The 26,647-nt window shown below is 45.5% G+C and overlaps 1 protein-coding gene across 1 annotated transcript in view; it reads right to left on the minus strand.

Moving 5' to 3' along the window:
- The window catches only part of LOC135897083 (uncharacterized), a 497,858-nt gene that overhangs the window by 282,349 nt on the left and 188,862 nt on the right, over nt 1-26,647 (minus strand). The gene's annotated exons all lie outside the window — the stretch shown is intronic.

Here is a 26,647-nt window from a genome sequence, read left to right on the forward strand (position 1 = left end):
AAGCAAACTTGATCATGAGTTTGTACTTGCATGTATTGCTGCATAAACTCGTACAACCATACCTTATTATTTCCTCTATAAATAAAGTATCATTTGAAGTATCGTGCAACTTGCAAGATATACAAAGTCAGCATTTCACTTGTGTAACTGATTCTTATTTTTTTAGATTGTGAGATGCAGCTGCCTACCGATTTATTCCATGGTGTGATTTAATTGCGCGCGCGTGTGTGTGTACACCCCCAAAATTCTATTCAGCCTAGCTCACGCAAACTCGGACTCAGCGAAAGTTCCAAGTTCGCTGCCAACACATATTCACTAAAATTCTACTCAGCCAGGCTCACACGAACTCAACTCGCAGGTCGGTCCAAGTCTTAGTGGGCTGACTCTTGAGTGAGTTCACCGACCTATGTATACATTACGCGACATTAAAGCTGTGACTTGTGCAGTGCATAAGCAAACACTGCACAGGAGTCTGTGCTGCATCAGATGAAAATAAGGAAAATTGTCCACTTTGCGCTTAGTTTCGTAGACTTCAATTGACAGTTGCATGAAAGCTTTGCCTCATGTTGATTCCAACAAGTGTAATGGACCTGCATCATGTTTTGGCCGTTACTGTTGGCTACGTTGGTCATTACTGGGTGGCTACATTTTGTACATTTAACACAAAGTTGAGTAAATGAATCTGGTACAATACATCAAAAAAAGCTTGCATCACTGCAAGTAGGACAATCGGAACATGATACATACATATGCGTGTAATAAGGTGTACACAAATGGTAAATACATGTAATGACGGAATTGCACTTCAGCCGAGTTGGCTACCGATTCTTTTGCAAAGAAAGCACAGGCTGACACAGCATCGACACCACGCAAGGCCATGCCACTTGCCGGGTCCACTAGCTATGGGACAAATGTACATGGAACCCAGTAGTTACATGGATTTAGCAGCTGCGAAGGCTGTTGCATTCCGCAGCCGGCAACTCAAGTGTGTTCAATCTCTACTTGCACTTAAAGGGCCCCTCACCAAGCCCCATAGCAAATTTTGGTTATATGCTGGAAGTTGTTACGTGCCCACTAGGGAGCATTCTACCACAAAAATTTTTCAAATCGACTCAATAATAGTCAATATAGTAATATTTCGGTTCCACGGGGCGTGGTGCACCCCCGCCGACGGCGTCGCACTGGAGCTGTTGCAATTGTCTCATTTCATGCAGCGCACAATTTTGCCCGCTATGCACAAGGACACCTGATTAGCACTATAAGTCAGTGCAATATGAATACTGAGGCAGACACAAGCGGATCACAGATCATGATCATGCACTGGAACGCGGTAGAAGATGACATAGTTTTGGCGTCTGCGTGCGCGACTGCACGACGTGGGAACAACAGACTAAACAGAAGTACATCCCTCTTGCTGCAGTGTGAATTAAAAGAAATACACACACACATTTGGTTTGTGTGTTTTATTATTTATCTAAACATTAATTCGTCTATTGAACCAACAGATTATACAAATAGCAGATGTCGCCTTGAATAATTCTCGAAGTCGTGTGTCACTATGGCTGACGTCACAGCACAAACACATGTACGTAGAGGCACTAGCATGTATTGACCCTTTTCGCCGGGATCTCGTGGGCACTGCCATGTTTGATCACACGGTGACGAGTCTATTGCTTGCCTTATACTGCCTCCGTGTTTACAATGGGTATGTATGTTGCCGATGTGGCTTAGCAAACCTCTGTTTCATTAGATTCATAGACCGCAAAAATTTTTCAAATTGGCTCAATAATAGCCGAAATAGAAATATTTCAGTGCTAGAGGCATGGTGCACCCCTGCTCACGGCACGAAAGTTTGGCCACGGCTTCGGAGAACATGCAAAAGTGCTTCTGGAGCTGATTATGCTATTTTCAAAAAGGCGCGTGCAGCATATATGATGCTTGTTCTAAGAGTGGAGCTAAATATGTATTCCAAGCTATACAAACTTTCCACTCATGAATCGGATCAGGATTAGTGTGTTCTGCTCTCTGTTCTTTAGCGGGCAAATATTTTGAAGCTGCGGCTTGTCACATTTCTGGCTCATTAAATTTCCTCGGTCGGGTCACAATCTGATTATTTCTGCCTAATAGCTCATTGGTGTGCTCAGTTCCAATAGATTTGTTCCTGCTACGGGCAAGGCTTGAAACATACCTGTTTTGTGCATTGTAATACCTTGTAGCAACAATGTACTATCGCTAGCAACTCACTTACCATTGTGAACGTCACGAAACATTCAGCTTCGACCGTTCATATGCTCTCGGTGTAGTCCATCATTGTGCATATAGACTATTTTATGGAAGCATTTAGGTGCCGCCGTCTTTGGCGGTTAACACTGCTGTTTTCTGTACTTAATGACGAAGTGTACATTACTACAGTTACTTCGCAAGCATGAAAATAGTTTTATAAATGCTTCAGCATTTCATGACCATGTTACGTCACTTTACATCTTATAAAGCAGAAATTGTTTGTGTAACAGCCCAAGATGGTGGCGCCCATGAATCCTATATAAATCGTCTATATGGTACGCATATATATTCAAGTGTGCGCCCATTCACTCATTGACACATTGGTGATAGAGTGGGCGTAAGTTTTTGTGCCAGTTCGGATATGTGTGTGTTGATAATGAGCGCGAAACATACGATGACAGGACGTCGCGCTACTCCATTTGTCATAGTTTAAAGGGACACTAAAGCGAAACAATAAATCAGTTTAGACTAATGAAGGATTGTTTGAGAACCCTGCAGGCAGTCATTTCTAAAAAATAGTTCGATTATTAGATGAGAAACTGAAGGTCCAAGTATCAGTATTTGAATTTCGGGCCGAAGCCCCAGCGCCGGTACGTCAGCGTGATGCCAGGGTGGTGGTGGTAACAACTTTATTGAGATTCTGCTTAGTTATGTTCTGGCAGGCCCGAGTCCTAGGATGGCCCCTCACGAGGAGCGACCCCTTCGGCCCAGGCAACGAGGGCTTTTTGTAGTTTTTCATCCGGCGTTCTGAGCAGCTCTTCCCACGTCTGTTGTGAGGGAGCTGGCAGGAGCGACCTGGGAGGGGGTAAGCCCTCGCACCCCCGAAGAATGTGATTTTGGGTAGCCAATGTTTGATTTGTGCAATTTTGACATATTGGGTTCCATTGCCCGTTGGTAATTATGGCTAGCCAATGTGGGCTGGGGAACGATTTAGTTTGGATTCGACGCAGGATCGAGGCTTGCGCTCGCGTGAGGCTTGCGTTTGGAGGCGGGTAGATTCGCCTTTTTTGCTTGTAATAGTTTGAAATTTCGTGGTATGTCATCGGTGCCTCATCCATGGGATCCGAGTCTGAGGGGCACATCTCCCGGTTGATTAGACCTCGGGCTACCCAGTGCGCCTCCTCATTCCCTTGATTCCCCGAATGGGCAGGGACCCATACGAGTTCAACACTGTTTTCATTATTAAAGTCCCGTAGGACTCGCGCTGCACAGACGCCTATGCTGCCTCTCGAAAAGTTGACTATTGCCCTTTTGGAGTCGCTTACAATAGTTTGCACGGAGGGATTCATGATAGCCAAAGCAATGGCAGTCTCTTCCGCTTCCACGGTGGACGCTGTTTTTATGGTCGCGGCGTTGAGGATACTTCCCTCTCCGGTCACGACGCTCACAACGTAAGTTTGGTGATTTTGCTTTGCCGCATCGACATAAGTGGTGTGCTGGTTGCTTTGGTACCTTTCTTGAAGGGCCTTGGCTCTGGCAGACCGCCTCTTGTCGTGTCTCCCAGAGAGCATGTTCTTGGGTAACGGTTTTATAACCAAACGCCTTTTGACCGCACCGAGTAATGTTGTTCTTCCTGCTGAATTCATAACGGGATTCAGCCCGAGTTTACTTAGAATAACCCTGCCAGTTGCGGTGCGGGAGAGTCGTTAACGTTGGCCTGTTTTATGGGCCTCCACGAGTTCGTCTAGGGTATTGTATATACCTAGCTCAAGTAATCTTTCAGTGTTCGCATACCTCGGGAGACCAAGGGCAGCTTTATGAGCTGTGCGAATGACGCTGTTAACTTTTTCCTTGTCAGAAAGGCGTAGGTGGTAGTAAGGGAAGGAATACACGACGCGACTGATCAGGAAAGCCTGCGTCAAATGGCAGATATCAGCCTCCTTCATACCGCGGTGTCGTGTGGCTACTTGTCTGATTAGGCCACATATTTGGCGGGCTGTCGTCCGTAATCGGGCAATCGCCTCAGAATTATGGGTGTTATGGTGAATTAACATGCCCAGGACTCTTATAGTCAGTACGGGCGGGCCAGGGATTCCAAAGTATGTTTTCGCATTTCGGCTGCGTTGGCTGAGCAAAGGCTGCCTAAACTTGCCATGTTTAATATATGGTTCCTTTAGAACACAATGTAGTCAATCTGTATCGCTATATATAATTAGTAGGCCCTAGAAGCTTCCATCAAAATCCAAGACATCACAGCCCCCAAGTGTGGGAACTTAAGTAGGTGTCGCCACCCGTATTTCGTTCTTGTGCTTTTTCTGGCTTAGCAAACGCCTTATCGTTGTAAGAGTGGTGTTTTTGGTGTTGTAGAAAGGTAATTTACTGACGCAGAAGAAATCATTTTTCACTTTAGTATCCCTTTAACGAGTGGTACTCACTCCTGCCAATGTTCCGGGGCTGAAGCAATTTCTTTGAAGGTTAGTGATACAACGCTGGCGGATTGGCAAATTTCTGCATCCTCGAGGAAAGCCGTACATTCGAAGTGCCACTAACACGTACAGACAGTTACAGCATTGGTCAGTTCAATTTCTTCATATCCCAATCACTATTTTTGCAACCAACTACTGCACACGTCTTCAATCCACATGATTCAATCCAGCATGATTGAAGCACAGCATGTTAACAAAAACTCATTTGCATTCCCGGCACCTGATTGCACAGAAAAGCAAGGTGGAAGCGGTTAGTGTTTTTTCGTTCATGCAGTGGCGCTGAGGCTATGTGCAGTGCGCCCTGAGAGTGCCGTCTCATTCCTCTGGAACAAACTGCTCCGCGAAAAGGGTCAATACCTCACCCTCCGGCTTGGAACACTGCCGAAGGAGAAGGGCAAATTACATTTGGTTTGAAATTTCAGTTCTTTCCGTAGCGCGTAGCGATGTAATACTTAGCAGACATGATCGTTAGCATGCATTGTATGCACTGCGATTGTCAGTTCAAAATGGCCATACCTGGTGAGGGGTCCTTTAAGCACACTTTTATTGTAATGACAATTATATGGACACCACAGGCGCCTTTCTGCCGTAGGCGTCGCCGTGATGTCCCGTATAAAGCCTAAGGGCGATAACGCCATCGCCAAGCGCCCTGTACGCTGTATGTGCGAGTGAAAGCGTGCGAGGGGAGCCGACGATCGCAGCTCAATCTCACCCACTCGAAAAGGAGGAAAGCGACGAAAAAGCGCGCCGTCTTCCGTCGAGCGCGAGGCCCCGTGGAAGAGGTGGGAGGGGGGCGGTGTTCTACTCCGGCTGCAACTCTAATGTGGCGGCTGGGCGCGGTCGCGCGGCCATATCTCGAGAGCGATCTGTGTTGGGGGCACAGTCTAGGTGCGTCGACGGCTCGTAGCTTTGTGCGTGCTGTGCGCGCGCGGGGACGATGTTATCGCCCTTGAACTGTATACACAACATTGAGGCGACGACGGCACAGAAATGCGCCTGGAGTGTCCATATAGTGGCTTCCTGTCGCAATTATATAAGAATGGCGTCCATGGGAAATGCGTGTAACCCGCATTCACGGGGTGAAACATCTCCGTAATTTTTGATGCGTGAATAAATGTGACACCGCTTACTTCGGTATCGTTACCTAGAAGAAAGAAGCCATTACTCAATCATGCATGTCTTGCGTGCGCAGGTGTTGCCGTTGTCGCGCCGCGCATGACGCAATCAAAGCTAAATTTAGCCTCGCACATGGCGTTCAAAGAGGAGTAGCTCGGCAGTACGTTTGGCAATCCGAGGAGGAGTGGTCGCGTATGAATGAGCGTACTGTGCCATGGTAGGTGTAATTAATAGAACTACATTATCTGCTGAACGCACAAGACGTTTCACGAATACGCCACAGCGGCCGCGTGCCTGATACAGCATATTAGATTTTCATGCAGGAGTTGGGCACCCTTGCAACTCGGGAGTTGATTAATGTGAGGAGCCAGAATCAAGCGAACCACTGAAACGCATGTAGCTGAAGCTGAATCGCGTAAATATAGCAACGAAAGTTGCGGTGGGAGTAGGAAACTCGCAATGGTTCTCAGGAGATAAAGCCCATATGTAGGAGAATTTGGAAGTTTTACACTTCTTGTTAAAAACCGGTCTGCATTCTTGCCAAATCTTGTGCAAGTTGATCGTCTTCAAAATCAGTAAACTTGTGCACGGTAAAAAAAAAGAAGAAATGGAATGTGTATCATCATTATTACTTTTTTTAGACTCTTACGCAGTCTTTATAGCTTGTGCTGACGACTACCTTTACTTAGTCTAATTTAATCGTGGCCAAATTTCGCATGCACAGGCGCAGGGATGTGTAAAGTGCAATTATCTAGGCTTTATTGTAATTTTTAGCTATTGTGGTCATTGCCATTTTTGAAAAGCAATCATTATTGTTATTGATAGCTATAGTCGCAATTAAAAAAATCATGTACACAATAAAGCTCAGGGAAATGTTTTTTGACCTTGCTTGGAAGCATGTTTACATAAGGAGCAATATAGATGCTATATTACAACACTTTCCTAGGCCTGGTATACAATAATTCGCAGCCTTCATTTTTGTTTTTAAAGGTGGAAATTATTTTACAGTGTTTTTCAGGTAAATTGTATTTCCTGCAGTATTGGGCGATGCCAAATCACCAACTTGTCATCAAGTAAGCGTCAATGGTGTTCAATGTCATTCTAAATTCTCACTGACTAGAATTTCGTTGGTATTTGCCTAGCAAAATACATCAGGAACTTCTTAATCCAAGCCGCTAGTTCTGGCACTTGGCTAGAAATTGTGCTGAAATGTCTCGCAACCGTACACAGCTGTTAAAGACGTTGTTTTTATTTGCAGCTTTGAAGAAACCACATCTTATTGTGTTGTCATTCATTTGCTCACTACACTAGCAATATTAATCTATTCTGATTTCACACCGAAGTTTACACCGACGCCGATGGTACGACAGCAAGAACCCCGAACGTTTCCCCGCTTACCCGGCAGCCTTCTTCGCGCTTCAGAGGGCAAGCTTTACAATAATGTAAGCTAATGCCTCACGTTAATTTGTCTGTTGAGGTAGTGTGACTAAATACGCCATAAATACGCAAGTGTGATTAAATACGCAAGTAGTGTGATGAAATGCGCCGTAATATTACCTTGGGTGCTGAGCAAATTCCTGCCTAACAGGTTTGGATGAAAGTTCTCCTTGTTAACAGATCACCATGCCTTCTACAGGCTCTCGTCACCGAAGCATCTCACTAGTCGCCTTGGCCACCGGGTTTTGTCGCTGTAAGCATATGTTTTTGTTTCGAGAGACACCCTGAAAATGCAGACGTCACCTATTCACCTTCACGTCACCCGTTCGACACTCCTTACTTGAGAGGTTTGTAATTCCCGAACTTTCTTTGCGCAACATCGGCACCATTAATTGATAGAATAATTTTAATGCGAAAGTATTATATGCCATATTGCCCGAGAATCCTGCGTTGTTAGTCGGCGGTGTGACCGAATGATGGTTCCAAAAGTGGCCGACGGCAAAGTGTAAAAGCACGTAAAAAGACAGTGACATTGGCGTCCAATTTCTCAGGCAAGTTCTTGTAAACAAGGTAAGCCAATGTTTTTGATAAGAATACTATGTAAAGTTTACTTTGCAGGTGGAAATCGAACACGGACCTCAGGGGTGGGAGACGAGCGCGCTTCCCCGAAGCTACGGTGGCTCCAGGCTTCTCTCTGACAAAATATTTGTCTAGTGCGCACGTCATTGCGCACGTCACGTGATAGCCACCTGGCTGTGTAAACGTGTGGCCTAGTTCATGTGTCGTTGGGCACGTGGCGGCGCAGCCAATGGGTAGGAGGTGGCGCCATGTCATGAGTGCATGAAATGAGTGTATATCAAAAGAAGCGGTAATGTCCAAATGGATGCCTCTGAGCGGTGCCTCGAATTATGAACTCCTCGCGGGCGAGCGAGAGCGTTGAGACGCTTGGCGCATTTTTATTTGGCCTTACCGAGGCGCCGTTAGAACGCAGGCGAAAGCTTGCGTAGACAAGGAACGGGCTGAAGAAAGAAAGAACACTTCGACAAAAAGACTATAATGCTTTCACATCCCCACACGTAATCAGTCTTAAGGGTCTCTGCTGAATTCTTTGCGGTACATCATTCACAACTGCAATCTTATGTGCTCTGATCAGTAGCTTAGGCAGTTTGAGCAGCGCGGCACCATCTCCCATTGCTCAGGTATGAGAACGAAAGAGGGTTAAATTAGTAAGAACGAGTGCCATTGCTATCCGCCATGACGTGATACGCGGTCGGATATGCACAGGCTAGCAACTTACCCTCGGTAGTGGCGTAGTGGTTTTGACGTTGCGCGGCTAAGCACGGGCGGCACGGGACCCAATCCTTGTGGCGGCGGCCGCATTTGGATAAAAACGAAATGCAAAAAAAAAACACCCGTGTACCGCGCATTGGGTGCAGTTTAAAGCATCCCAAGTGCTCAAAATTAAGCGGAGTGCCCCGCTACGGCGTGCCTCACAATCATATCGTTGCTTTGGTGCGTTAAAGCCCAGCATTTTTTTTTTGTGGGCTAGCAACGTAGGCTTCTGCTAATCATAGCAACCGGGACTGCGTATTCTGACTATGTGTCAAATTGGTAAAGGGTGATCTCGGTCTAGAGCAGGTGGCTATTTATTTTATTTTGCTGTGCCATCACTGGGATTTTTATTTCCCTACTTATTTGCTGTTGTTGCCAACTGTCCTACAAAATACGCCAGTTGTGCCGGTTCTCGGGATCACAATGCTCGTTCAATAGCGTTCAAGAAGCAAGCGCCGCAGTTCAGTATGGTAGCCCGAACAAAACTGTGAGCTACAATATGGGCTCTCAGGTGCTTATCTAGTCACCATGATGTTGCCTTTGCATCTAACCTCATATCATGCTATGCTTTGCCCTACATTGTTTCTGCCGGATCGTGGGCTACGAGATCAGAACTACTTATTATGGTTTGTCAGCCACCGCGAATGCAAGCAACGTTGTCGATGCTCATTTGAAGAAAGTGTAGTGGGCTGTGCTAGACCCTTTACGTTCTAGCAAGTGCCAGGATGGCGCTTCCAGCGGTGAAGCGCAGTATTACGAAGCAGATACATGAAGAAGGTAGTAGTTTGAAGGATGAAGATGTTATGCTTTGTGAGCTATGTATTTATTTGTTTATCTAAGACCGTGTAGAAATTGTCTTCGTCGACCTGTTAAACTCATTAATGCCTGACTAGGCCACGCTTCCCTCAAGGCAAGTACAAATGTCTGATGAACTGTGGTGACCAGGAATATAACAAATGAATGGCGCAACTCCACCACCCAATTGTTTCTTGTAAGTTGGTTTTGAGGACGACATATTTCCACCACGCTCGTGCATAGTAATGTGCATTCGTATGTGTAATTCCTGATCCAGATATCTTAACAAAGTTTTAATGCTGTTGCCCTTAGCACAGCGTCGCTATGTCAGATGTCAATGCGTTCAGTCACGTCAACCAAGACAAGTTGTATGTCTTGAATGAATTATTAAAAAATGGCTGTTGCATATCCTAACGAAGGCATAATAAGCACTTTCTTATCTATCTATCTATCTATCTATCTATCTATCTATCTATCTATCTATCTATCTATCTATCTATCTATCTATCTATCTATCTATCTATCTATCTATCTATCTATCTATCTATCTATCTATCTATCTATCTATCTATCTATCTATCTATCTATCTATCTATCTATCTATCTATCTATCTATCTATCTATCTGTTTTTCATCCACTACTTTCATTTCCATTGATTTATCGTTTCTTTATTTCATTTATTAGGGCTGTTTCACATGCTGCGACTGGAACGACAAAGATCGGTGCAGTCGCACGCGTCTCAATGCGATTTTTAGAGGGCCCATTTCACATGATGGCGATTTCAACAATGCGACTGGTGCGACGCCCAGGGTTGCTAACTGCTAGGTACCGTGGCACATGCTGCATAATGCTTTTATTGTAATGAACAAAATGTTTACAATATAATATTATTGACTTTTCTTGATTATGAGCAAATAATATGCACGTTTATAATTTAAAAACGTGTTAAGATTTATTTTGGAGTGCGCCACGGCGGTTTCTGAAGTTCAGTGCGACATTGCGTACGTAAACAGCTGTTCGCAGGTGGTTCAGCGCTGGGCGTTGTCTCATCGGCCTTCTATGACCGTTTCGTTCTGCCTGCGCTACAACAATCTAAAAGATGACCTATCGACAATTTCATATAGCTACCCTCACCGTATATGCAGTACTTGGAATTCGGCTGCCACGAAGTCGTCGTATCAGCCCAACAAGATCTTCGCGCTACCCGCGCTCAGCGTCAGCTCTTGAAGAAATAATGTGTGTACACTGCTCGTAATTGCGCATATGCGGTGTCTGCTCCTTGCCATATCCTTGCGCCAAACGCACCAACAAGCATCAACTCGAAAGCCCGCCTGTGCCCCTGAACGAGCAAATGATCTGTATGATTACTGGACGTGGAATGAAAATTGCGTTGTGAAATTCAACCTTAGCGCTTGCCTGGTTCGTCCATTGCCCTGCGTGCACAGTATATACATATATGGGAGTCCTCTCTAAATGCTTGTAAAGGCGCAAAAGCCGACGCATCAAATGTTTCAAGCAGTTACCATCACTTTTGTAGAAACCTGCACGTTGTAACATAGCATCTAGCATCTTAAAAGACACGCTTCTCGTCCACTTTGTTGTCCTGTATCTCGCGCTGGTAGTATACTCAGAACTTCTAACAAGACCATATCAATACGCGCTATCCGTAATGCAGGATCGTAGGCCCACTGCAGGCACCCTTGCCATAGAATTTTTCAGCTTTCCGCTCAGCCTCGCACGCCGCTCACGGTTAGCCTTTTTTGTGGAAATAAATATGATTATTATAATATTACTGTTATTAGATATTCTACTTTCTGCACTGTAATTTATAGCAATCATCCAGATTTCTTAAGCTAGTCATGCATCTAACCTGTACTAGATCAACGTTGTTACGACATGCTTATGGGAGTCATTTCAAACTAGATTACTCAGCCAGAGGAAGTACAAATGAAAGTCTCAATGTTTATTCCAATTTGGGATACCTAAAGAGATTATATTGGTAGATTTTTATGCCTGCTTGCATTTCCTGCAATTCAATGTTCAGAGCTTGAAAAACTGATTACTTTTCTTGCTGTCGAAATGCGGCTTCAATGTCGATAGCAAGCTATAATTATTCATTTCGAAAGTGTTAAGAAATGACTATATCTCTAAGCGTAAGAATGCGTTTTTGTTCCACGAACACAATTAAGTTTTCTTTCTTCCTCTCACTGACAGCCATGGAATGACACTGTTCACTTTCATAAGTATCAGGATGCAAACATTCTGGAGTTTGTCCTGCGCATTTGTCTGCATCCGATAGTGTGTCTGTTTGTATCAAGTTATGGTGTTGCAGTCGCAGTGATCAATGCATATTTTATATTGCAGCAAATGAATTTATTAAACCTTGTTTTCAAATCTACGATGTGGCCATGCAGTAGCGATCACATTAATAAGCAAAAAAAAAATGAGCTGCAGATTCAGTGCACGTGTAGGAATCTATGCGAAGCGAAGTTATTGTCAAGGGGTCAATTAAATGCTTTTAAAGTAACTGCGATATATACAATTCGTCTTATTTTAAACTATTAAACATGCAACCTTTTGCAACGTTTGCTTATGCACCACATAGGCCATAACCTTAATGTCATGTAATGTTTATGCACTACACTGTTCACAAACTATACCAAAATACAAACGGCAGATAATGTAGATGCACACTGCGAGACATCAACACAGTGACGTTTGTTGAGTAAGGAATGGTGCGAGGTGTGTGCAGATTAATGAATGAAATGTGCTTTAGTACTTATTTATTTATATATCTCGCAGGCTGCAAGGTTGGAATATTAGGTGAGGGGGAATAAAAAACATAGTTACAAAAGGAAGAAGGGCACAGCATTAAGAAAAAAGCAGCAATAAAGCAGCACCAATACAATGCACCAACTAGCCCAACGTGTTTTACTGGCACAACATTATACAATAGTTAACAAAGAATAACAAATAAATTACTGCCCATGCACCCTGTACAGATGGTTAACCAGCGAAGCTGAAATGTGCGGCCCCGGTGTTTATCAGTGGGTTAATTCTGACGGTTTATTCAAGTCTTTCTGTATTATTTTCTTATGTCTGTGTTTCTTAATAACGTTACGCACACGTTAGGCTTGGGTTTATCCCATTGTTTATTTGGAATGCCACACATCGCGCTTCGCGAGATCACCATCGTGGAAATCACTATCGGTGTAGCCAATTGCCCACCACACCTTTGCTGCGAGATAATTATGACATCATGATTTTGTCTTAACCCCGTCCCCTCTGTGTCTTTTCCCTGCAATAATACGTAGATAAATGCATATGCTTTCAATGCATAAGCATTTCTATGTCTACCCAACAAGAAATTTCTCCGTCCATCATGTAAGACAAAGGCAATGGCTCGCACCCCCCTAAACAATGGCTCATACCTCTACACTAGGGTTTTTGGGATTGGACCACGAGTGTTTCGCCGAGGCATATACGGCGTCACTGTAAAAAGAATGAACACCTTTCTGCTAGAGACCAAGACGATCATGAGGTGTATTAACAAATGAAAGTTTATTGAACATGCCGAGTAAATGCTGATCGACAAGCAATAAATCGAATTTACACATAAAGCAGAAGCAAAATCTGATGTGTGTCAATACAGATCCCAACAGGAAGCGCATCCATCTCACAAAGTGTAGCAGAGGCCATGCTGACACAAGATTTCCTCAATGTCCTGCATCTACAGCTTCCATAATTTCTCTAGACAGCCTATCTCCATGGAATGCTAGCTTCTTCCTCTAGATTGCACTTTCGACATCTGAGCGTGCACTGCAGAGGAAGAAGCTAGCATTCTGTGCAGATCGGCTGCCTAGAGAAATTATGGAAGCTGTAGATCTAAAAATACTGAAACAATCTTGTCAGCATGACCTCCGTTAGAAATGGATGCATTTCCGGTCAGGAAACACACATTAATGTTTGGTTCTCCTTCTTGTGTATGTTCGGTTTATTGCTTGTCAGCCAGCATTTACTCGGTGTGTACATTAAACTTTTGGTTGTTAGATCACCTCGGCTTTCTTGTTCGTCCTATGTGTTATTTGGTGCCGTTTGCAGCCAGGCTATTTATTTTTTGAGACTGCAACATGTCGCTTTACTGGCCCTTACGATACTTCTGTGTACTTTATAATAACTTTTATTTGGCCAATGTAGCAAGAATGTTGTTTGAACCGCACCGATGGCACCGGCTGTTGGAATCTCAGCGCTGCCACCAGCTGTCGGAACCTCAGTGCTGACACCTGTTGTTGCAACCGGACCGTTGGCGCCCGTTGTTGCAAATGGGTCGCAAGCCCCAAGGGTAGCGTTGGCCTGGCGGCCTGGGGCACACTGGAAGCATCCGAAGGTCCCAGCAAAGCATGAGGCGACTGCTAACAGAACAACTTGGTTATTCTAGCATCGCAAAGAGCGGGCGGTCAGGTCGACCGAAGTAGAGAGACGGGAGAGCACGTTACTCAACAGAAGAAATCGGAGCCTCTCTCTTGGCGTCCGGGGGCAGCTGCTCTTATACTCTCGGAGTTGAGAGCAAGAGGGAAGGTCACGAGATGACACCACGTGACAGCGGCGACGGACGGACTGAGAGACACGTTGGGACAAGGAGGTGACGCATCAGCCGGGCCGGCGCCGGTCAGACCTCCTCGCTTCACACTGGGGGAGCTCCTCTCCCCGGCTGCCGCGCTTTGACAAGCGTGGGCACACACACACACACGCACACACAAAGACACGTGGCACTGAACATGCCGGGACGCGCTCGGCGGGGATGCGTCGCGGCCGCTCCGAACGGGCCAAAATGTCCGCCGCTTTGAACGAAGCCCCGGCGTCCGTTGAATTCGCGCCGGCTACACCGCGCGTCATAGGCGAAACGTAACAGACCGCCCCGCCGGGGGAAGGAGATCCCGATGGTCAGGGGACTGCATCCGCTGTCCGGAGGGATGTCGCTCGATGATGCTCATAACCGAAGTCGGTCGTCCCTCGGCGTTTCTTGAGCGCAGCGCACCGAGAAGGCCTCGTTCTCACGTTCAGGTTCACACAGGACACTGCAAAGTGACTTCGGGAGAGTTCTCATTTTTCTCTCGTTCCCAGCAAGCGTTAGAACTACGCCGAAACTCAGCCGCTCAGTCAGCAAGCACGGCACAACCCTCACTAAGCCATGCCAGGCTCTTTCCCCTTTTATACTACTGCCTAGTTCCTTACAGTAGTCTAGCAGCACTCAGAATGCGTCCACAAATCGGAAAATTGCACTAGAAAGCACATCATCACTTTGAAACACTACACAAAAGCAATATGGTAAAAATCCTGCCTCAGGAAGAAAAACATCAATAACAAACAATCTTGAGGCTGATTCCCACGTTAGGGGCTTCGACTTAAGCCATCGGCGTTACCGTTGAGACTCCCCTTTTTGTAACGCACCTCAAAGGAATATTGTTGCAAAGCGAGGCTCCAGCGCAGGAGGCGGCCATTTGTGAAAGAGATAGTCTGCAGCCATTGGAGAGGGCAGTGATCCGTTTCGAAGCATGCGAAGCGGAGATCGCAGCGAGCGACCGTACACTAGCTCAGCTGGCGAAAACCCCGTAGCCGCATGCGGCGCGGTCCGTAATGCAAACATCGCCCCAGGCAGACACAGCTCCCAGTCAGTTTGATGTTCAAAACACAATGCTCTCAACACGCGCTTCATGACGGAGTGGAGCTTCTCAACGGAATTCGACTGGGGGTGGTGCACTGAGCTGTGTAGCAGCTTTACCCCGCACCTTTCGAGAAAGGCTGTCGTCAAAGCGCTAGTGAACACTGTGCCCTGATCTGATTGGATTTCCGCAGGAAAACCAACTCGCGCAAATATGGACAGTAGTGCATTGACTATCTCAACTGAGCTGAGTTCTTTAAGCGGCACTGCTTCAGGGAACTTTGTCGCTGGGCAGATCACAGTCAAAATGTGTCTGTACCCCGTGGCTGTTACCGGCAGAGGTCCCACTGTATCAATAACGAGCCGTCTAAAAGGCTCCGTAATGATAGGTACCAACTTCAACGGCGCCCTCGATTTGTCCCCTGGTTTGCCAACCCGCTGACAGGTGTCGCATGTCTTCACAAAGTGGTCTGCGTCCCGAAAACACCCTGGCCAATAGTACTCTTGCAAGAGACGGTCCTTAGTTTTCTTAACTCCTAGGTGTCCGGACCACGAACCCCCATGCGACAAGCGCAACAGATCCTGATGGTAGCACTGAGGCACGATCAGCTGATCGAACTCCACTCCCCTGCGGTCTAGATACTTCCGGTACAGGACCCCACCTCTTTCCACGAAGCGAGCATTTTTCTTGGCGATACCTTCCTTGATAATGCAGCGTATGTTTTCTAGGCTGCCATCCTTCTTTTGTTCGGCTATCAAAGCCGACCGGCTGACTTTTAGCAACCTATTAAGTCCGTCTGACGTAGGCGCGATGAGCAAATCTGCAGATAGCTCTTCTAACTTTCCCGCATCGAGAATTTCCTCTCCAGTATCTGGTGCCTTTAACGCTACAGACTCAGTTTTATTCAGCTCGGGCGTGCTCTGAATATCAGCTTGCTGCGCCTCTGACCCTTTCTCATCGTTCGACAACGTCGGCCCCGCAACTACCGCCTTTGCAGCGAGCTCCCGAACCTTCGATCTGGTTAAGGCCTGAACGCTAGCCTCACCAAACAAAAGCCCCTTCTCGCGCAGGAGGTGATCGGACCTGTTCGAAAATAGGTACGGGTACTGAGGGGGCAGCATAGATGACACTGCGGCCTCCGTCTCAAGTGCTCCGAAAGGTCCTTCAATAAGCACTTTTGCTACGGGCAGACACACGCTATGAGCTTCCACGGCTTGCTTGATCCATGCGCACTCGCCCGTGAACATATCGGGTTCTACGTAAGAGGGGTGAACTACATCCATCGTAGCTGCGGAATCGCGAAGCACTCGGCACTCTTTCCCGTTCACGAGGAGGTCTCGCATGTAAGGCTCGAGAAGCTTCATGTTCTCGTCAGTGCTGCATAATGACAAAGACACGACTTTTGTTTTTGTTTCCGGACACTGCGCCGAAAAGTGACCCGGCTTCTGGCACGTATAACACACGCGCGCTTGCCTAGTCTCGAACCGCTTTCTGCGTTCGGCTTCGGTTGCCGCCGTCTCCTTACGTTCGGTCGGAATGCTTTCACTCGCATCCGCACTACGTGTGTCCCCCTTTGCTCTCATGGGCGTGAACTTCGGCCTCTCAAACTTGGAGCCAAATTCACCCTTTTGACCGTCCTTAGCTCCGCGAGCCCGACGCGTCACAAACTCTTCGGCTAGCTCAGCGGCTCTAGCCACCGTACTAACGTCTGGCCTATCCAAGACCCAGTACCGCACGTTCTCAGGTAACCGACTATAAAACTGTTCTAGCCCGAAACACTGCAGAACTTTCTCGTGGTCACCAAACGCTTTCTCTTCTTTGAGCCACTCCTGCATGTTTCACATAAGCCTGTAGGCAAACTCTGTATACGACTCACTTTTGCCTTTCTCATTTTCCCGAAACTTCCGACGGAACGCCTCCGCTGACAGCCTGTACTTTTTTAGCAGACTCGATTTCACTTTGTCGAAATCCTCTGCCTCCTCTCTCTCCAAGCGAGCGACTACGTCGGCCGCCTCGCCGGGTAACAAAGTGAGCAAGCGCTGTGGCCACGTTTCCCGAGAGAACCCCTGCTTCTCGCACGTTCGCTCAAAGTTAACCAGGAACAAACCAATGTCCTCTCCAAGCTTAAACGGCCGCATTAGGTCAGTCATTTTGAACAATACTCGTTCTCCTGCACCGTGTGCCTGACTTCCATTACGAGCGCGTTCCATCTCTAACTCGAGACGCTTCATTTCCAAAGCATGATCGCGCTCTTCTTTTTTCTCTTGTTGCTCTCGCTCTTTTTCTTTCTCTTGTTGCTCTCGTTCTATCTGTTCTTTACGTTCACGCTCATCTTTCTCTTGTTTCTCTCGCTGTTGCTGTTCTTTAAGTTCGCGTTCCTGTCTTTTTGCCGTCTCCCTCTCCTCAATGGTCTCAAGGCATTCCGACAGCTCGTCATCCTCAGCTCCTAACTCAAGAATAGCCCTTAGCAGTTCTGGTTTTCTGAGTTTGTCTGAGACATCCAGACCCAACTCTCTTGCAAGCTCCAACAATTTCGGTTTGCGCAACGACTTCAAATCCATGGCTGCTCTGAATGCTGCTTTCTCTACTGCCTACTATTGTCTTGCCGCAAACTAACCCGGCAGCAACGACAACCACAATTACCAGCTCTGTTTCTGACACTAACAAAAGCCTGGCAAAACTCAGAAGAAGAAAGTCCCGCACTCACCAAACCTCGCAGCCAAGAATTCAGCGCAGTCGTTCCGCCGCAGGCAACCAGTCATCACACAGGGCTCGTTGCACTGCTCCCGGATGGTCGTTGTGCTGCTCAGCATACAGTCAACCGCATATCTTCGCTGCTGGCCTCCGTTGTCGCGATCTCACCGCTGGCAACCAGATGTTTGAACCGCACCGATGGCACCGGCTGTTGGAATCTCGGCGCTGCCACCAGCTGTCGGAACCTCAGTGCTGACACCTGTTGTTGCAACCGGACCGTTGGCGCCCGTTGTTGCAAATGGGTCGCAAGCCCCAAGGGTAGCATTGGCCTGGCGGCCTGGGGCACACTGGAAGCATCCGAAGGTCCCAGCAAAGCATGAGGCGACTGCTAACAGAACAACTTGGTTATTCTAGCATCGCAAAGAGCGGGCGGTCAGGTCGACCGAAGTAGAGAGACGGGAGAGCACGTTACTCAACAGAAGAAATCGGAGCCTCTCTCTTGGCGTCCGGGGGCAGCTGCTCTTATACTCTCGGAGTTGAGAGCAAGAGGGAAGGTCACGAGATGACACCACGTGACAGCGGCGACGGACGGACTGAGAGACACGTTGGGACAAGGAGGTGACGCATCAGCCGGGCCGGCGCCGGTCAGACCTCCTCGCTTCACACTGGGGGAGCTCCTCTCCCCGGCTGCCGCGCTTTGACAAGCGTGGGCACACACACACACACGCACACACAAAGACACGTGGCACTGAACATGCCGGGACGCGCTCGGCGGGGATGCGTCGCGGCCGCTCCGAACGGGCCAAAATGTCCGCCGCTTTGAACGAAGCCCCGGCGTCCGTTGAATTCGCGCCGGCTACACCGCGCGTCATAGGCGAAACGTAACAATGTATAGTGTGAAGCAGTAAAGACAGGGTACGCTAACTTCTAGTTCAAAGGTTTATTGTGCAAATGCAGTGATTTATAAAGGTTACCAGAAAGTACTGCAGCGATAAAACCTGATAAAAACTAGTGCTTGATCAAACCAAACAAAAACGGGAAAGGGAGAAAATACATATGGATATACAAGTCCAGGGAAAAACAACATTGTGATGACCAAGTGCGCATGTGGCTACCTTCCAAGAAACTCGTTTTTTTTTCCAATAACATGGAACTGGAAGAGTGTGCTTGCATAAACAAGCTGTCAGTCTGTCTATTAGAATAAGAGTAGTGTTTCCTGAAAGGTGCGGGCATGCAGGATTGGCAATTGTAATTATTTTTTTCCTGCACTTGGTATTTTTCTGTATTTTCTTTCTGTAGCATCTTTATTTTTGTTTGGCCGTATCCAGCACCAATTTTTATCTAGCCTTCAAAGATATCTTTTTTTCTAGTAATTTGTTTAAATCGCCACATTTTTTCAATGAGCCTTGTTTCAAAGTTAGTCCTCATGCATCTATAGTGTCATCCTGTTGATACTGCTTCATGCTATGCACCCTTGCAACATTTGTGCGTGTGTGTGCGCGTGCGTGCGCGTGCATGAATGTGGATGGGAAATCAGGCCCTTGGGCGGAGGTATAAATCTTCTGCTGTGCAGCCTCGTGAATTTATTAACTATAGTGCAACATAAAGACGATGGAAAGAACGAAGTGAACACACAGAGCGCTTCGTTCTTGTCCGTTGTCTATCTTTTACGCTTTAGTCAATAACGAATACGCACCAACTCGTCCAGTTTCCAGTTCTTATGTCGGGCTTATAAGCCCGCTTGTGTCCTGGAATATCTGCATGGCTATATATTCTGTAATTTAATTTTTGGCCATGTGCTTGCAAGTCGTGTGTCAGCCTCCTGATTTTCCCAACAATCTCGTGTGATGTGCAGGCCCAGACAGTTTCTGTTGAATCCATGCAGGTGTGTAGGGTGTTGTGCAGGGTGTAATTTGCACTACAAGTGCTGCTTTGATTGCTTTCAGTTCAGCTTTTCTACGTGTAGGATGACCTGGAATGGTACTCACTTATGTGGGGTTTAATTTTATGTAGTGTCATACTACTGTTACACTGCTGTTGCCACATCAGTGTACTATATGTGCCTGATGTTTGCTTGCATCTTCATGATTAGCAAACTCCTCTGTGTGTTTGGCAGTTCCATATATTCTCCTGGCCTAATTGTTTGCCCCCATATTGGACGGTATGGGCCTGTTGTGTTACGAGTTCAGGTGCTCCCGATGTTGTTTCTGAAGGGAGGGGCAGCCGTCTTTGCATCTCGTATGCTAGCTGGCATATTATCTGGGGGCCAGGTTCTGAGCTCTTGAAGCAAAGAATTTGTGCTGCAGGCTGCAATTCTACTCTGTCTAGGTGCTTGTTCGTTTGCTCTTTCTCATAGAGGTCTTCATGCATAGCCAAGTTGGAAAGACCTGTTATTACCCGATGCCTGTATTCGTTGAGTTGTCTTTTTTTGTGCGCTGCTGGTAATTCATACTTTACAATACCTTGGACACAAGCAGGATCATCTGCGATTTTACATAGTATCCACTCGTCCACCCCCTACGATTTCAACATTATTATTTTCGCCAGGTGTAGAATTTCCGTCCCGGCATGGCATAATGGTTTCAGCCACGTGCTGGCTCTGCCATCATGATCACACAGTAGCTGAGGATTTGTGGGTGTTGACTGGCGGCTGTGTTTGTCCAGCACAAGGTGCAATCTGGGGTAGTTCTTTATTCTATTCTTTTTTCCGACGTCGATGTAAATTGACTTATCAGAAAGCGAGAGGCCAGACTGGCCAAGAAAGTCTGCAGTGTTGCCGATAGCTTGTTGCATCATTCTTAATTTCTGTATAAGATAGCTTTCCCATAGACTGTAGTACACCATAGGCTGTAGTACTTCTTGTAGTATTCCCGTGTTGTTGATGTGGGTGTGCCAAATGTACCTCCAACTCTCACCTGGAATTTTCTGTTTTTCAAAAAGGTACTGCTTAACATAAGTGCTCTACCATAAACTTCTTTGCTCATCGTTACTCTTATTAGAGTGGCGTGAGGTACTGCTGTTAAAAGCCTCTTCACTCTCTTTATTCTTTCATAAGCGGTATTACACAATGCCCTGCAATAAAGTTTCTGCTGCTTATGGCCCGCTCATATCTGCCAGAAGGGACAACTCTTGAAAAAAGCGTTTCTTTGTGCTGTGTGTGCGATGTAGTATGAGCATTCATGTCTTGACATTTGTACATCTGTAGAACCAGCCTCCTGACAGAGTACTTGCTATACCTGATTATGCTTATTTGTGCAGTGCTGTTGAACAATACATATTTATACAATGAATTTTTACACATTCGAATTATCAAGAACGATGGTTGTTTTACTATTGTGCCATTTGCGTTCGATTGGTGTTAGACTATGCATAAGCATGGCCCCCTATGCAACAGCATGTGGAAGTTTAAGGGTTCAATAAACGATGATGAACTAAATCTAAGTGCAAAACCTTTTTCTTGCCTATGACTCCCATCGAAATGCGACTTCCATGGATCGCAATTCAACCCTTCGCCTTGTGTTAGCAGCAAAATATCTTAGCCACAGTGGCAGGCGAATAAATTGAAGAATTTGTCTGGAGATGTTTTCTTTTTCTTGCCGGTATGTAGATAAAACTTGCGGTAAGTGTGTCATTGCGAAAAAGCAATTTGTGGTCCTGTATAAATAAACCACATATTGTGTGTAGTTGAAATGCAGAAATTTGTTCTGAAATCTCCGGGTGATATGTTCTTGCAAGTAGCATGGTATTTCATTACTTATAAAGATAGTCATCACAGCGGATATTGTTATATGGGTTTATGCACTAATATATGTGATCACAAGCTTATTAGAAACTGTTATTAGAAACATGTAAGTCATGAATGTTTGTGCACACTTGATCAGCTGTGAACGTGCAAGAACTGCTTGTACTTGAAAGATTCTTAGCTTCAGAGGAAGGGATGCAACTGGCTGACTTCACTGCACAGTTTTGATTTACTTTTCTTTAACGTGTTGTTTTCTACTGTTTTATCCCCACAAGAACAGGCTGTTTGTCGGCTTTTCGCATTGTTGCACGAGTTTTACATGACTGCAGGAGGGTACGTTGTCACTGTGCCACTATAGCAAGCGAATAATTTACTTAATTTACTAGCTGTAGAGTTAATTACCTTTCATAGCAAATGTTAATACAGGTGCAGTAAGGATACAAAGTCTGCAGCCTATTCAATGATTATTGGTTTCTGTGCAAGAAATAAAATTATCCAGAGAACAGGTGCAACTTAACGTGCATGTAATATTGGAAAACAAATTAATAACGCTGTTTACTCAAGCCACAGATTTAATGCTGTCGTAGAAAATTCATTACGATAGTCTACACTATTGCGCCGTCAAATTTAATAAGTGAGGTAAGATAACCTTTCAAGATGTATAGGAAAATTCACGCTTGAAAACCGACAAGAAAATGCAACTAATGGTACTGCGTCCAGCACAGCGTTGAAACGTCGGGCACTTTGCTGTCTTGTCATTTGCCCTTGCCGAGGTTGAAATTATTTAAGGTGCTGCGTACGCACGATTTTTGTATGCTATTCAACAAAAGAAAATTGCGAAGACCCCAAAAGGCCATGTCGTCTCGTGGCAACTCGCAAAGGTAAAACGAAGCAAACGCGAAAATTCACTTCATTTGCTGGGTAGCGTGTCACCGAATGCGTAGAAATGGGAGAATGGAATCTGCGGTAAAAGTTTCTTTATTCTCCCTTCGCGTACGTGCCGAATTCGGTAATCCACGTCTCCGCGCATTGCACTTGTTGAGCGAGACGCCATTTCCCAAAACAAACCGGCGAAATAGCTTTCCGCGCAATTTCGATGGAAATTCGCAGTGTTTGCTGTGACGGTGCGACTGTGCGACCAACCGGTTGGTCGCAGCCGAAAATCGGGGGGTCGTCGTTTCGACTGCGATTTTACATCGCAAACGACGGAAATTGCACTTCCGGTGCGACGAAACTCGCATCATGTGAAACAGGCTTTAAGCACAAGTAACTTCCCGTATGTTGTCTTTGGTGTTATCCCTTACAAAAATGGCTTTAGACCGTTTATAGAAAGTTTATAGACTACCTTGCCTTTTATAGATTTGATCTTTTGCTGATGCAAGTCTGTAGACTGTCTATAGACAAAAGTCAATAAGGTTTCTATTTCTTCCTATTCGCAGTCTATAAACGGTCTATAGAAAAATATCCATAAGGTGTTACTTTTTTGTCTACTTCACCTTTATAGACTACCTATAGGCGAAAGTCGACATGGTCTCTATTTATTTTTGTCTATTATTTGTGCATAGAGTTTCTATGTATGAATTCGATAAGGTTTCCATATCTTTTTTGTCTATTCGCAGTCTATAAATGGTCTGTAGAAGAAACTCGATGTGGTGTTTGTTTCTCTTTTGTCTACTTCCCGTATATAGACTACATATAGCCGAAAGTCGATACAATCTCTATTTATTTTTGTCTATTATTTTTCTATATACTTTCTACAGACGAAGGTCGATAAGGTTTGTATTTCGTTTTGTGTATTCGCAGTCCATAGACGGTCTATAGAAAAAAATCATTAAGGCGTTTGTTCTTTGTCTACTTCCCCTTATAGGCTACCTATAGACGAAAGTCGACACAGTCTATATTTATCTTTGTCTATTATTTGTCTATAGACTTTCTATAAACGAAAGTAAATAATGCTTCTATTTCTTTTTGTCTGCTCGCAGTCTAAAGACGGTCTATAGAAAAAAGTCGATAAGGTGTTTCTTTTTTGTCTACTTCCCCGCTATAGACTACCTATAGGCGAAAGTCAATATGGTCTGTTTCTTTTGTTTATTCGCTGTCTATAAACTGTCTATAGGTAATGAAAATTCCTTTTTGTAGACAAATGTCTGCAGGATGTCTATAGAAAAAAGTGTATAGAAACATACAGTTCTACTTTTGTAGACTGAAGTCTATAGAATGTCTATAGACAGATGTCTTAGATAGTCCATAGACATTTGCTAAAGGACATTTTATAGACTTCAGTCTGCAAAAGTAAAACCGTATATAGTTATATTTTGTAGACTGAAGTCCATGGCATGTCTATACACAAATGTCTATATATATAGTCTATAGACATTTGCTCATCGACATTTTACAGATTTCAGTTTACAAAAGTAGAACTGCTGTATACGGTTCCACTTTTGTAGACTAAGTCTGTAAAATGTCTTTAAGCAAATGTCTTTACACTATACACATTGGTTTATAAACATTCCATAGGCTTTAGTCTGCAAAAATATAACCACATTCAGTTTATCTTTTTCTAAAACACATCTAAAATACATCTAAAGGACACGCTGCAACCGACACCTGTTATGGTGGGGCGAAAACTATGGCAAAAGGCCTTGCTCCGCTATGTGGCATAGCAGGCGCGCGACATGAAGGTCACCTTGCGTTAAAACAGAGCAACACATAAGTAAAAAAACAGGCAAAGCAACGATAACCTAACGTGACATGCAGAGCGATGTGAATGTCACCTTGCTGTAAAACTGAGCAATACATAAGTAAAGAAACAGACAAAGCAACAATACTCTAACATGACATGAAGAGCGACGTGAAGGTCACCTTGCTGTAAAACTGAGCAACACATAAGTAAAACATAGGCAAAGCAACAATACTCTAACATGACATGCAGAGCGGCTACAACGACAGGAACAGCCGGTGAATGACCAGGGCTGATGCCATGCAGTCCGCAATAACCTTGTCCTTATAACCTGGAAACTGGTGCTGACTCTTCCCGTTGCCACGTATATGATCGTGACGTAAAGGAGCTACAGTTACAAGTTTGTTAAGTAGCTTTGATGGGCGCGTTGTTGACGTGGGCAGGCCGTAAGGTCCCCTGCCGCAGCTGAATATTGTTTGAAATTACATGTAACCAGGAGAAATGGGTATTTAGTGTTATAAAACCAGGGGAAACACATTGAAGTGTTGCTGCGCACTCCAGTTCCTTTCTAAGAATATGCGCCTCGCCGAATTAACCATTGCAGAGACAAGTGTGATATTGTAATTAATGACAATGCTCTGAAGACTGGCATGCATGAATATCTACTAAGGCATGTCGTGCCATACGCTAAATGGTACAGCCCAAGAATAAGTTGAGTTCGAGTGCCATATATGAACAGAGATTTCTTACTATGTTGACAGCAGAGTACTGCGAAATACAATCCTAAATATTATAAAACTGCAATAAAGCGCAATGTCAGTCACGCGTAACAACTTTGGCTGCAACACTGGGTGGTTCTTCGGACGATTTGTCTTAATTGTGTTTTGAGCAGATATGTCACTTTGAGGAGCGCCCAAAGAATCTGGAAACTAGTCTCCTTTTTTTCACACTGACACCGAGGTTCAGCTTTTGTAGCCATTTAGAAATATTGTATTGACTAGCTCTAAAATATGCGTGTATGTATAACTCGATATGTTATGCTGGTGTTGTAGTTACATGCACTCCAATAGCTGAAAAAAATTACTGGGCACGTTGAAATTTGTTAAAGTATCAATAAATTCTAAAGGGTAGATTCATCCGTTTTGGGCTCTTTCAATTGTGTTCACTTAATGCAACCTTTGAAGGACCAGTTCACAGAAAAGCGAAAACTTAAATTAACACCCCCATTCCTTGCTCTTCCATTGTTAAAGCTCAGAGTAACGATAAGATAATTTTTGCTAGGAAAATATTATTTACGATCTCGAACACTTGACACAGCTATACGTTAACGGCAATATTAGGTCGAAGGAAAGACGTTTTCAATCTGAATATTTATTGCTATTGTTCGTACTTTGTCTTCGCTGCAGCTTAATATTACTTAAATCAAACTAGGGGCTTTTACTTGTCAAAACCGCGATTTTATTGCAAGGCACGTCGCATTGGGGGACTCCTGATTATTTCGACCACCTTGGGGTCTTTCATGCGCACGTAATTCTAATTAAACGCGCGTTTTTGCATTTCGAAGTTGTCGAAAAGCGGCCGTTGCATGCTGAATCAAACCCGGGAATTTGATCTCAGCGATGCAACGCCATATCCACTAGGCTACCGCGGCATGTGGGCCTAGTTCGTTGCATCATACAGTTCGTGGTATTACAGTTCGTGGCATTATACGTGTTGAAGGGACGTCAGGACTACTTCCATGCACCTGCATGGTGCAACCACGGACGTTTTGAAAAATACCGTGTCTTGTAGCCCATTCAAAAGGATAAAGGCTTGGGCTGGTTGGTAATACATAATTACGCTAGAAGCATTACGCGGGTAGCACCTTGCCATACCTTGCTCGATAAGACGGTCATTTTGTACCAGCACCGCAAAGACCTGACAAGAGAAATGAAGGAAGCATCTGAGGTTGCACGAGCAGGTGATCTATGCGTCACCAGGGCCTCGACACGGTCACACACAAGCACCTTCTCGACTCTGTGACGAGAATGAACCTTGGCGAACGCTTTCACGCGCACGTGAGCTCTTTCCTAAGAGATCGCAAGGCCACGATCAAGTAGGGCCAGATCAAGTCGGATGGATACGCAGTGGGAGCCTGCGGCACGCCGCAGGGTGTGGTGTTGTCTCCACTGCTCTTCAACATCGCCATGAGAGACCTATCAGTCCGACTCGACCGAATCGGGGCCGTCAATCTCAATCACGCTCTCTACGCGAACGACATCACCGTCTGGTGCGGCGGTGGGTCGGACGCAGCAGTGGAGCGGGCCCTGCAAGAGGCCTTGCACGTCACGGAAGAATTCCTCGAGGGCACGGGGCTATGCCTCTCGCCGACCAAGTCTGAACTCTTGCTATATCGGCCCGACAGGAAAGGCCGCAAGTTCGACACGACGCTGGACCAGGTACCGATCGAACTCAGAACGAAGACGGGCCAGCGCATCC

Source organism: Dermacentor albipictus, unplaced genomic scaffold, assembly GCF_038994185.2.
Source record: "Dermacentor albipictus isolate Rhodes 1998 colony unplaced genomic scaffold, USDA_Dalb.pri_finalv2 scaffold_22, whole genome shotgun sequence".
Classification (NCBI taxonomy): Eukaryota; Metazoa; Arthropoda; class Arachnida; order Ixodida; family Ixodidae; genus Dermacentor; species Dermacentor albipictus.